Consider the following 13,583-nt stretch of genomic DNA (forward strand, 5'->3'; position numbering starts at 1 on the left):
AAATTTGAATGAAAAAAAGAGAAAATTTATAATATATTTCACAGGATACATCCTGAGAGCCTTTTTAGTTTTATTTATAATACAATAACGACTAAGAACTTTCCAAAACTGTTCCCACACAAATGAGTGAAACATATTTACTAAAAGAAATTTTGATGGAGATATTAACATAGAGAGATATAATTGATTAGTACACATATCATTAATTAAATCAAATTGATCTAAAAACAAATGTTTGAAAACCTTACTTCCTTACTTACACCAAGTAGGCTACCATGATTTCTGAACAGAGAAAGTATTTTGCCATAAACAGAGGTCATGACAATACGTCTTTAACCGGAATATGGTTAAATTTATATTTAACACATACTTCACTGATACTCTAAATCTGTCCATTAGAATTCAACCTACTCTATGAGAACATGATGCTTACACTGCACTCTGGTGGATGCATTATACATAATCTACAAGAGTGTCAATATAACAAATCCTTTTTTTTTTGTTTGATCAATTTAGCCTTTTCGAATCATCACGACTTGCCTAAAATAAAATCTATAGATATAAAACAGTTCAAGCATATAACAATGTTTAAACGTTAAACCTAGATAAATGTGCGCTATATCCAATAGTTTGCGCGGAGAGTGGAAGCTGAAGCGCAATTTGCAGGACATAGAGACGCCAGCGCCATCACTTGCATTTTTTTCAGTGCATACGCCGTCACTTTTGCTCATAAAAGTAAGAGTAATACATCATTCAGAACTGTAAAGGGTCTACATTTATTTGTGTGCACTCACAATATCAACAAAACGTTGTGCTTTTATAAAATAAAGAAATCAAACACGATGCGCTTTCTGCCGTCTCCTCTTTGAACAGGAGCGCTTTACATTACTCTTATATTGTGGTACTTGGATTACGTTACTGAAAACTTTTTTAATGAAGTAATTTGTAACTGTAACGGAATACATTTTAAGGACACGGCTTGTCAAGGGATCCCACACAAGGACACAAATTCCGTTCAAATTCGGATGACAGGTGACAATATGTTATATTAGCCTACCTGCTTTTTAAAAATCTCATATATATTTCTCAACATTCATTTAATGAATATTGACCTAACCTTCATCATTTAATGAAATACACAAAAAAATAAAAGAATAAAAAATAAAACACCAACCTTCTTAAACGTACAGTATCCTCTATATTTTGCAACGCGGTTTCTCACATAGGCTAATCCATTCAAAATCTAAAGAAAAGTTTTTCTAAGTCTAGTTTGTCTTGTTAGTCTAGGACTAAACGTCCACGTATAGCCTACTGTTTCAGGAAAGACAAACGTGAATGTAAAAATACGCCAGTGAATTCGCTAAATGTTTTCCGCGAGTGACTGCTATGATGGACAAGCCGATGAAAAAATAGAGTTGTGTATCAAGTGATTCGGACTAAATTTACAAAACTACACCAGTAATAAATCTGTGTTAGCTGAATGGATTTAGCAGCTCCTACAGTTAAAGATAAAATACTTAATGCATTATTTAATTATTATACCAATTATTAGTATACCATTATTATAATAATTAACTTATTTAATTGGTAGTTAAGTTAAGTAAATAATTAACCCTTCTTAATGGTTGGTGTCTGGGCTTATTTATTTATTAAAGGGGTCCTATTATGCTTTTTCACTTTTTCAACTGTAGTTAGTCTGTAATGTTGCTGTTTGAGCATAAAAAAGATCTGCAAAGTTACAAAGCTCAAAATCCCCTTCAAAAGGAGATATTTTATTTAACAGAAATCACTTTTCAAAAACTTCAATGAACGACTCGTTTGGACTACAACCCATATTTTCCGGGATCTGTGATATCACAAATACTGACGAATGGGACGAGACCTGGTTGAGCTGCACTAGAGAAGGCAACGAGTGTTATCACTATGTCGGAGACGTGCTAGCTTTCCCAACACAGACAAACTTAGAGTGGTTATAATCCTCCGGGTTTAAATCGCGCTCAAATTGATTTGATTTTGACGCAGTATTTACACTGAAGCTCGCAGGCGGTGAGGGGTAAGGGGCATGATATTTCCCGACCAGGCGCCGAGTGCTGCCAATCACAGCACACACTGGCCCAGCTAACCGATCACAGCACACACTGACCCAGCTAACCAATCACAGCACACACTGGCCCAGCTAACCAATCACAGCACACACTGGCCCAGCTAACCAATCACAGCACATTTCGTATTTCAGAAGGCGAGCTTTCATTTGATACAGGAACTATTCGAGCCGTTCATGCCAGACTGGAGAGAGAGGTGTTGTAATAATGTAAAATATGTGAAAAATAATGTGTTTTTCGAACAACCTAGTATGAGAGCCTGTTCTAGTACACCCCCAAAACAAAATCAAGATGTTGTAAAAGAGCATAATAGGACCCCTTTAAATGGCACACGACTTTGTGACTTCTTGCACTTGCTATACTTCATACTTTAGTACAGTAAAAGTACTAAAATTATAAAAATAGTCATTTTATAATAAATGCAAAAGTAAGACGTGAAAAGCTAGGGAGTGGAAATGGCAACTGAGCTGACAAATGATCCTCTGCTGCCATCTACTGGTTATAATTTCATGTCATTTTCATCTTAAAAGTCTTTTTTTTCCCTACCCGGAGACATTTTTTTCTTTAAAGTGAATTTTACTGCACAACTGTAGAGTTAAAACATAATATAGGCTTTAAAATATTTTAAGTGTTTAAAAAATGTGCAACATGGACGAACAGCCCTCAGAGGGTTAAGGGAAGTGTGTATTTTTTTTTTTTTTTTAAATATATAACCCATTTTCATGTATTATAAAATGTATGCAAGAAATTATACTTTATGCAAGTAACTTCAACAAGATCTTAATAAAGAGTCCTTTAAGTTTAGGCTCTCCAAAAAAAAAACAAAAAAAAAAATGGTAACATTTCAAAGGACAAAATCTCACTCCAGCCATGCAACCAAAGTTGTCAACCCTGGGTAAATAAGCACAATGTATGGCTGCTGATGGAGTTGTCTTGTTTACAAAGTGAATTAGACCTATATAATCATGCTAATGTCTAATAATTGTGTCTAATGCACATGCACATCCATCCATCCACTTATCATCCACACTTTCATTACATTTAAGCCATCCCTTGAATTTCAACAGAAGAACACCAAAGAAAGCTCTCAAGCAGCTGTCATCAGAAGAGGGAGTCAACCTGGCAAAGAATAATGACGCATAAAGATAGCAAAAAACTAGCAATACACAAAAAGGGAGCAAAAGAAGAAGGTGAGTAGAAAATGAGGAGTGGATATGTCAGGCTGTTTGAAGTCGGGCATTGTATTGGGGCGTTATTGTGTCTGACGGCGAGCGATATAATGAAGATGAAGAAAGTGAGAGATGGGGCTGATGTTAATAATGCGTCGACCCCCCGTTGCTTTGACTCACCCTCTTCATCGCCTAATTGACCGGGCAGGGTCCCCTGAGCCCTCTGTTATTATTTATTAACAATTCAAAGATAAATAATTCACCACTTGGAAAAGAAGCTAGCGGACAGAGGCTGTTAATTGAGCATTGGAAGGGAATGGCGAGGCCTCTGTCCTGATTTAACACCATCCTGGTGTTTTCATCTCTGTTTCTTTCTTTGTCTTAACTTTAGATCATACCAAGTGCAAATCAGGCAGTACTTATCTTACTTTAGGAGCAGACACATTTAATGTTGTTTAGCGAAATTTCATGGACGAAATGTCAATTCCACACTATTGGAAATTTCGCATGAAGACGAAATTTTTCAAATGCAGATTTCGCAACCAGTTGAAGTACAAAAAGCTCACTCATAAGGTATATTTATTTGTTTGTTTGCTTATATATTCATTTTTGTGAAATGGTCTTTTGTGCTATCATCTATGCAAAGTTGGTGCAATAAAGTAACATCATAGTTAACAATTACTTGTTTACATATATATATATATATATATATATATATATATATATATACTATATAGATAATGTATTTTATATTATTTAGGCACTTATAGTTCGACAGAATATTCTAATTCAACTTGCCATGGGAAGTCAATCTAACTTAATATTTTCTTATATTGATATTATTAATTTCTTACTCCTTAACAGTTCATCAGGCTCTTAATGATTTAATCTATACCATCTCTTGGAATAACCGAAGGCCAGGATTTTCCATCACTCATTATTAGAACCCATTTTACACATGGCTCTTGATTCTGACTTGTACTTGCACTAATGAGAATGTACCATAGTTCTTAACTGTCGCATTTGCTATAATAAGGCTACCTTATTAATCCTTACCAGGCCAATAATGACTTTTTTTATTAATCTATATAGCATTTTTTATGAAAACAACAGCCTGCACATTTAGAAACAATACCTACAACATGCTACAGTTGTGATATAAATCTACAGAGAAAAATCTATTCCCCTAACAGATTATCTATTATAAATTTACCACATCTATACCATCTTTTGGAATATCTGAAGGCCATGTACCATAGTTCTTAACTAGCATTTGTTATAATAAGACTAGCCTATTAATCATGCAGGCCAATAATGACTTTTTTTCTTAATTAATCAATATAGCATTTGTTATGAAGAAACAATTGCCTGCACATTTAGAACCAATAGCTACAACATGCCACAGTTGTAATAAAAATCTATAGGGAAAAATCTATTCCCTTAACTGATTATTTAATATAAAATCTACAGTAAGTTAGACAAAATTTTACACAATAAATAAGCCTACAATGAAACATGATAAATTCTAGTAAAAGTTATATCCCCCCTATCCCCCCCACAAACTATGCCCCTGTATATGTCTATATTTTGTTTGTACATTTTTATTTCAGTATTATTTTTTGTTATTTTGGTACATCCAGCTAAGCTAAATGAAAATGACAAATATTGCCTTGGCAGCTAGCTGAGATTTATTTATTTATTTTTTCAGTTATATTTATTTATAACATTGAGGCACCACTAACTTTTTTCTTTTTTTCCAGAAAATTAAAAAAAATCTATTTAAACTTAAATTTGACAAACTTTAAAGGAATATACTGGGCATTTCATGCTTTTTCAACAGTCAAAATACATATTGAAAACTGTAAATTGTTTGTGTTAAATTATTTACGACGTAATGTAATTTACAGTAAATAGGGATTAGCCCTCCTGTTGTATTAACAGAACAAGAAAAGCTTGAAAACTCCACCACAGGAGTTTCAAAAAACGATCTTATTTTTAAAAATATGTCTCATGCTTATATACGGCATGCTAAGTTTGATCAGCACGGTTCTCTAGGGCTTTAGATCATTAATAAACCAATCTTGACTCAAAGCAGCTAATGCTTAAAGTTTGCTTTTCACTGAAATACAGTTTCTGCTGGGATATAATAAGTCAGAGAAATATCCCTCTGAAGGTCTTCTTTAGCTTGCGTCTCATCGGGGAACGGTTCATCAGAAGTTTTCAACAAGGTCCATACAAATCTCCAGTTGCCACAGCACTACATACGGAGCCTTTAATGATCGCTGCTTTGGGGGAGAGAGCAGATGGGAAGATAGTTTAACTTTGCACCCTTTATATTTGTATTTTTGAAGACATCACTGTAGACTTCACTTAATCTAAAAGTACATCAAAGCTTCGAACGCTGCTTGTGCTAAACATTTGTCTGGTCCTTATTACCAAAGTATGTTATGCCCGTGGGACACTGAAGAGTCTAAAAGGAAAAACAAACATGCGCCTTTAGCTCACAAATAACTGTTTATGCTGGTACAAATGAGCATTCTTGGTAAACAGATACTCTCAAATGCTGAAATTAAAACAGTTTTGGTGCCTTGTGACTTGGTGTAAATGATCAATAACAATGGTTTATCTCAGATCAAAAGATTTTAGGTGTAACGATGAACATTATATCAATAAATGAGTGGCACCGGTTTCCAACTTATTAATGGTGCTCTGCTTTTATGAGCACAGAACTGCACAGCTTCGCGAGCGGGTCCCGGTCCAAGGTGGAAACACCTCTCTGGAGACTCTGCATTTTGCTTGCTTGATCTATCCGAGTATATTCCGATCCGTCTCTCGCATGCTGTAAAAGCAGATCTCCAAACCCGCTGAGAAGCGGGTGAGTTCTGAAGCCCGGGCTGGTGAATAATAGAACAAAGAGAGAATGAGCCTTCTGAGGTTCCACTGCTCTTCAGTACCCCTCTGTTGAGCACAGGGGGGAAGAGATCTGCCTTATCATAATAAAATGCACTGATGGGTGGAAAACAAATGCTAAAAAGGCATCTTATTGTGTTGTTGTGATGTTCGACTTAGATGCCCACACATACACTTGCGGGGGATGATGGGTAAAACTACATCTGGGAGGATTTTGTACGTATTCTTGAGTAGAGAAACAAAAGCCATCTAGGCCTGGGTGATACGCTCAATGTATAGCTTTTGCTGTCGATTGTGTGTTTTTTATTAGGCAATTAAGTTTAAAAAAGACATATGATTAGATTGGCAACTTAAGTGTGATAGCATTAAGACGGATATTTGTATTGTCTCTTATTAAAACCTTGTTGGATTCGTTCTCATAGTCCATTACAAAGGATTGATTCAAAACTCTGATTTATCAATTTGTTTGCATTTTAAAGTTACTGTTCAAAACTTTGAGTTGATACATTTTTTTTAAATGTCTCTTACAATCACCAAGGCTGTCACCTAAATGTATTTATTCAAAAATACAGTAGAAACTGTAATATTTTGAAACATTAGTACAGCTTAACTGTTTTGAATTTGAATTTATTTTAAAACGAAGATTTGCTTCTCAAGAAACATTTCCTAGTTTTAGAAATGTGCTGCTTAATGTTTTTGTGGAAACCGTGATTCATTTTTTTTCAGGATTCTTCGATGAATAGAAAGTTCAAAAGAACAGCATTTATTTGAATTTAGAAATAATCTGTAACATTATAACTGTCACTTTTGATCAGTTTAATGCATCCTTACTGAATTGGAGTATTCATTTCTTTCCAAAATAAAAGCAAATATGTCAATCTTGTAATGCGTCTATTATACTGTATACGTTTTGAAGTTTTATTGTACTACAGTATATGTATTAATATTGCACATTTCACTGTGCATTTTAGGCTATTGTGATAAATATTGTTGTTTATATAAGAGAAAACGATTACATTTAATTATTGTTCATTTAGTAAAAACTGTGAAAATATTAACTAGCTTTTTACATTTTGCAACATATTTTAACTCATTTTTTATTAAATTTTTTTAAAATATATTTTAATTAAATAATGAAAAAATATATTTTACTTCTTTCTTTAAAAATGTGGGATCTGATTGGCAACAATGGTTGTTTGGATTAAAATTATGTTTCCTCTGATTGAAAAGAATCCATTTTAAGCCATTTCAGAAAAATACTACATAATAATCTAGATATATTTTGTGACAAGGTAGAATATATGTGTGTGTGTACATGTGTATATATATATAAACACAAAATATATCTCGATTATTATGTAGTATTTGTCTGAAATGGCTATATATATATATATATATATATATATATATCACCCAGTCCTACTGCCATCTGATCACAGGGTTTGCACCAAAAGACTGCATGAATAATGTTCCAAGATGGGACAGAGTCATGTGGTCCCGTGGGGCACCAACTTACTTTTGAGCATCCACAGAAGAGTGAACAGACCCTTTGGTCATCACGTAGAGCGGTTGAAGTTTTGGCAGCTTTGACGCTTCTGCCCTGATGATTATACACTTCATTAGAGCTGTCAGTCATTTGGTTCCTGTGACGGAGCAGCACTACAGGGCCCCCTCAGGGCCTAATCAATGCAGCGTCCCAAGGAACATGCCATTGAACAGATAACAGGGAGCGTACGCCCTACCCAAATGTGCCCAGATGGCTGTCACTGATCACAACACTTCTCTATCTTTGAGCATTTTATAAATTAGTTAAAGCTATCGTTTAGTTTTGTTATATATACAATAATAACACTTCAACTCCAGGGCCTTAAAGGGATAGTCCACCCAAAAATGACTGTCATTTTCTCTGGTATTTCCAAACCCAAAAGATATTTTGAAAATGTATCAGTGCTTACTGTGCTTTCTTTTGTTCATACAAAGAAAGTTAATGGGGTCCAATGTTGTTTTGGGCCCCATTAACGTTCATTGTAAAAACAAACACAGTTATTCAAAATGCCATTGTGTTCCACAGATGACAAAAAAGCCATACAGATTGGAAATGAGATGAGGGTGAATAAATAATGACTGAATTTTTGGTTGAACTATCCCTTTAAGAAAGGTTATGTAGCAAACCTTCTTAGTACTTAAATGTGAATTATGCAATTAAGAAGTAACAAAAGCTTTATGTTATTATTCACCGTTAATTTAATATCTCAGCATGTACAAATCATGAAAAGCAGGAAAAAGAAATGGACAGATGACCGCCAATCTCCAACCTGAGTCTCTGGAACAATGAGATATCCTTCATATTGTGTTTCGCAATGGGAATACATCAGGAACAAAATAAAGGGCTAAATATATCATAACAAAATATACTTTGAAGAAAAGTTCTGCAGACAGAGTTCCTTTCAACAATATACAGAGCGAGTGTTTCTCAGTACTTCGTGTTATTCAGAGCATTCCTCTAAATATTTTGAGAGAGTGAGTCGAGATGAAAAGAGCAGAAAACAATGAGGCTGCACCGTTGTTGTGGCGTCGGTATAAACCCTGGCTCGTCTTGTCTTTGTGTCTGCTCCAAGGGGTCCCAAAGACACCCACACTGGATCCAGCAAAGACCATAATTGTGTTCCCTAAGTTTTCTCCGGGTGGGTCCTTCTCAAATGTTTTGACGCAACATCAGGTGGCATTTATATATGAAATGTTTTAGTTAAAATATATACTACCATTCAAAAGTTTGGCCTTTGGGGTTGTTAAGATCTTTAACGAAATCATACTAATTTGCTAATTTGGTGCTTATGAGAAAGATTTCTTATTTTTATCAATGTTATAAGCAGTTGCTTAATTTTAAATTTTTTTGTGGAAACTGATACTTTTTTTCAAGAATGAATAGAAAGTTCAAATAAACACGGAATATAAATTTATTGTAACATTATAAATGTCTTTATTGTCACATTTGATACAGTTAATGCATCATTGCTGAATAAAAGTATTCAATTATTTTTAAAAAAAGTCTTACTGACATCTGAACAGCATTTGTAAGTAAACAACGCTGCTTTGTTTTACTGTTATATCGGTGCATATAAATTAAAAAATCATTAAATATCATTATTTTTTCTGTTAATTTAGTGTTCAAAAACTTCCTTTGGTTATTTTTAATTATGTTATTGCTCTATTTTTGCTAAGAAAAAAATTGATTGAAAAAATTAATAGCAAAAGTTGTTTACAAGATTGATCATAACAGTGTTCCCTGGTATGTTTCCGAGTGGGTCCTAGTCAAACATTTTGACCCAACTTGGTTGGTTGTAATGACTGACTTATCTTTCAATTTTTTTATTTTTATATGACACTTATAATATTGTTCCAACACAGCTTAACAATGAATAGAGCGCACCAGTGAGCAAAGCAGAGACCGAAAAACTCCTTAAGATGTTTAAACCTTTGACCTGATATCTATATTCATAGATACATGTTGAAAGTAATGCATCATCCCTTGGTTCCAGCTCAGTTATCTTTGAAGCTGATGCCACAGTAGCTTCAGAGCGGGAGGTGGGGGTCTGATAAAGAGTTCACGACTCTACCTGTGGGACGATATTCCATTCATCTCTTATTCATAGATGCTAGATCATAGGGATCATTGAGATTGAGCTCAGGCGATATGGTCGGCCATGGAAGGAAATAAATAGTATTTGCTATATGGCAACTTTTGGCCATATATTTTGATAATGGTAAAAACCATTCAATGGTTTTGATTGGCTAAGATGTCGAGGTGAATATTATTTGTAGTATTGATAACTTTTTTAAACAAATTTAAAAGCATAGTTCACCCAGAAATGAAAATCTGTCATCATTTACTCACCCTTAAGTTGTTCCAAACCTGTATGATTTTCATCTGTGGAAATATAAAAGTAGATATTTTGAACTGTGTCGGTTCCCATTGACTTCCATTGTATGGATAAAAAAATAAAACTGTTCGCCAACGTTTTTATTTTGTGTTCTGCAGAAGAAAGAAATGCACATAGGTTTGGAATGACATGAGGGTGTGCAAATGATTATCCCTTTAAAGACTTATATATCAAGTCACCTTTATACACTGCTTTATAAAATACTGATTTTTTGAAGGCAGCATAGTAATAAACAGCAAAACAACACAATCAACAATGCAAATGTAATCAAATATATCAAATTATATTGTAAAGCAGCTCTAAAGGGGCAGTAGTAAAGACGTGTTAAATGTATTTTCAGGTCAACAAATCATTTTGTTGCATTAATTCAACTCAATCCCTAAAGTCAGAACTTTTTGTTGTTTAGGAAGATGCTTTTATATGATGAATTCAAGCTTGGCGGAGACAGCAACCATAGTATATATGTGCATGTAAGGACATTAAGCACATTTCATACTAGCAGATTAATTATAACATTATTAATTAGTGATTCATTTCTACATTTTATATGCGACTCCACAGTCCTCCACTTGAGGGAGCTGTGCATTGCGATGGAACTGGGAACAAAGGAGGGTCAATCAGACGTCTCTTGGTTTGTATTGTATTTCAGGTCAAATTTCCCTCAGAGGATCATTTATTATATATTTCTATTTTATAAAGACCTTATTTGACAAAACAAATAAGTTACAATGTCAACTTCAGATGACAAAAAGCCTAAAACAACACAGAATATGACTTCCCAAACATCACACTCACATCTCCAGGCCTGGATTAGGAAGTAAAGACTTTAGTGAATGTTCACTGTGTGGCCGAGATTATACTCCCTCATAATGGAGTTAAACACTGCAGTCAGCAGATGACACAGCGCAGGGCTCAGTATGTTGTACACAGTGGCTTTGGAGCGGCAAGTGTGAATAGAGGGACAGATTTAATGCCCCAGCTCGGGATGGATTAGCGTGCTAAACTGCAGCCTTCGTCCTGTAGTCTCAGCAAACTCTTGGGGGGCGATAACCACGGTGAAAAAGGGTCTCACGTACAACCCATACGAAACAGGATTATCTCGCTTCTTCCACCACCAACCATTCGCTCTATCTCATTCTATATTCCACGTGCCACTTGCCTTTCTTTTGTCCTGTAGTTTGAGGAAGCATCTCCGTTTGCGGTTTTAAAAACGCATGCATGTGCCAGATAGACGGAAATGCGGGCCTGGCATGGTCAGTGTCGGGGGGCTTGATGTGGTGAAGGTAATCCAGGTTGATCTGGTCTAATCTGTCACAGATACGCAGCTGAATGACGGTGACCACCGAGTAGGAGCCCGAAAAGGAAGAGGGGTTGAAAACTGGATTATGGCGGTACATTGGCGTAAACCGACTGGGTTTATTTCTTAAATGCCCCCCCCCCCAAAAAAAAAACCCAGCCTAGTTTCTTCGCAGCAGAACCGTCTGTGTTTATGTGAGGGAAAAGGCATTGGGGAACGAAATGGAAAGTTTCGGGCATCCAAGATAATCTTTGAGGCCAATGCAACAACATTTCACTTCAATTTGTGCTTTAAAAACTAATTATGGTATCATTCAGGGAGGGATAATTCTTCATGGATAGTTTCCACTCGAGCAGTGAGTGACTACTAGAGTGTGACTAGTAATGCGCTTCCACCGCTCTTGCTGCCTAAACCCAATTATGGTGTTTTATACATGATTAGCGAATAGTGAGCTAGACATGAAAATATGACTAATTGTCGGTTATTTTCAGAATTTGAATGTCTGTCTCCGGCTTATCTGTGTGCAGTCATAAACCTGTAGCTACAGGCCTCCACGTCTGCACGCGTTTACACACAAAGAACCGCACATACGTTGCAAAACATTATAGTCTTTATGCCTAATTTCCCAGTTAAAATATTGAAAAATCTTTACACTACAGGATAGATTTACTTGGGAAGTAACACTGCATGTGATATTATGACTTGTTTTCACAGAATATTTTTGATATGATATGTATTTTGTCACTACCGTTCAAACATTTGGGTTTAAATGTCATGAGAAGTCTCTCATGATCATGTTTATTTGATTAGAAGTACAGTAAAAATGGTAATATTGTGAAATATTATTATAAATATAATTTTAAAACATTATTTTGATATATAGAAATGAGTTAATGAAATGAAATTCATTTATTTATTCCGGTGATGACAAAGCTGGATTTTCTGTACCCATTACTGCAGTCTTAAAGGGATAGTTCACCCAAAAATTCTGTCATTAATTACTCACCCTCATGTCGTTCCAAACCCGTAAGACCTTCGTTCATCTTCGGAACACAAATTAAGATATTTTTGATGAAATGCGAGAGCTTTCTGACCCTCCCATAGACAGCAATGCAACTGACTTACGCAGCTGAATGCAACTTAAGACCAAGAAACGTAGTAAGGACATTGTTAAAATAGTCTATGTGACATCAGTGGTTCAAATACTTTTATGCGTGCAAAAAAACTAAAATAACAACTTTATTCAATAATTTCTTCTCTTCAGTGTCAGTGTTCACCGCACGTTCACGAGAGTAACACGATGCATTTGATGCAGTTATTTTTGTTTTCTTTGTTCACAAAAAGTATTCTTGTAGACCATAACATTACGGTTGAACCACTGATGTCACATGGACTATTTTAATGATGTCCTTACTACCTTTCTGACTTCAGTGTGACTTTAAAATTCATATTGAAGTTGTGCCTATTTTTAATTATCCTAAAGAATTTCATGCAACCAAGTTGATACCTAAAGGGTGATGTGTGTAGCTTATATGCCATTAGCAGCACCAAACGGATTTACAGATATTTCTTGGAGCGGCTAGTTGGCCATAACATTTTAGGGCGTGGCTATCTGTTTAACTGACCAATGGCAGACAAGGGGGAGCAGTGGGAGCACTTTAAGAAAAGTGTAAAGCAGGGCCCAATGTGTGAGTTGATGTGAAGAAATTTTCCATTTTGATCTGTTTTATTGAAAGGGTTTTACCCATATTTTGAATTCTGCATTGCATTGTGTTGTTTTTTTAGGGTTAAAGAAAATGTCAGAAAATCACCAGTAGCTTTTCTGTTTTCTACTGATTAATTTTCTTACGGCGAGTATGTGAAAAGGATTTGGAAACAATAATTATTTTGCATTATATTTGCTGTCTGATGCACTCACTTGGACACTTGACTATTTCACCTGAGCAATTTCTGAGCAATGAAATGTTCTCCTGAGAACACAAATACAAAAAAAAAAAGCACATTTAAAAACATTGACCGACAGCAAGCGTTCCTGCACAGTCGCGCACTTTGCGTTCCTTGACAATTACTTGTGTTTCCTCCAATCTCGCCTCGAGACCTTGCGGATATCAATCTGTGCACTTACAATGACTCTGGGAAGCATAAACAAACAGTCGGAGCTACT

This window comes from Sinocyclocheilus grahami, unplaced genomic scaffold (assembly GCF_001515645.1).
Source record: "Sinocyclocheilus grahami isolate Dianchi unplaced genomic scaffold, SAMN03320097.WGS_v1.1 scaffold183.1, whole genome shotgun sequence".
Lineage (NCBI taxonomy): Eukaryota > Metazoa > Chordata > Actinopteri > Cypriniformes > Cyprinidae > Sinocyclocheilus > Sinocyclocheilus grahami.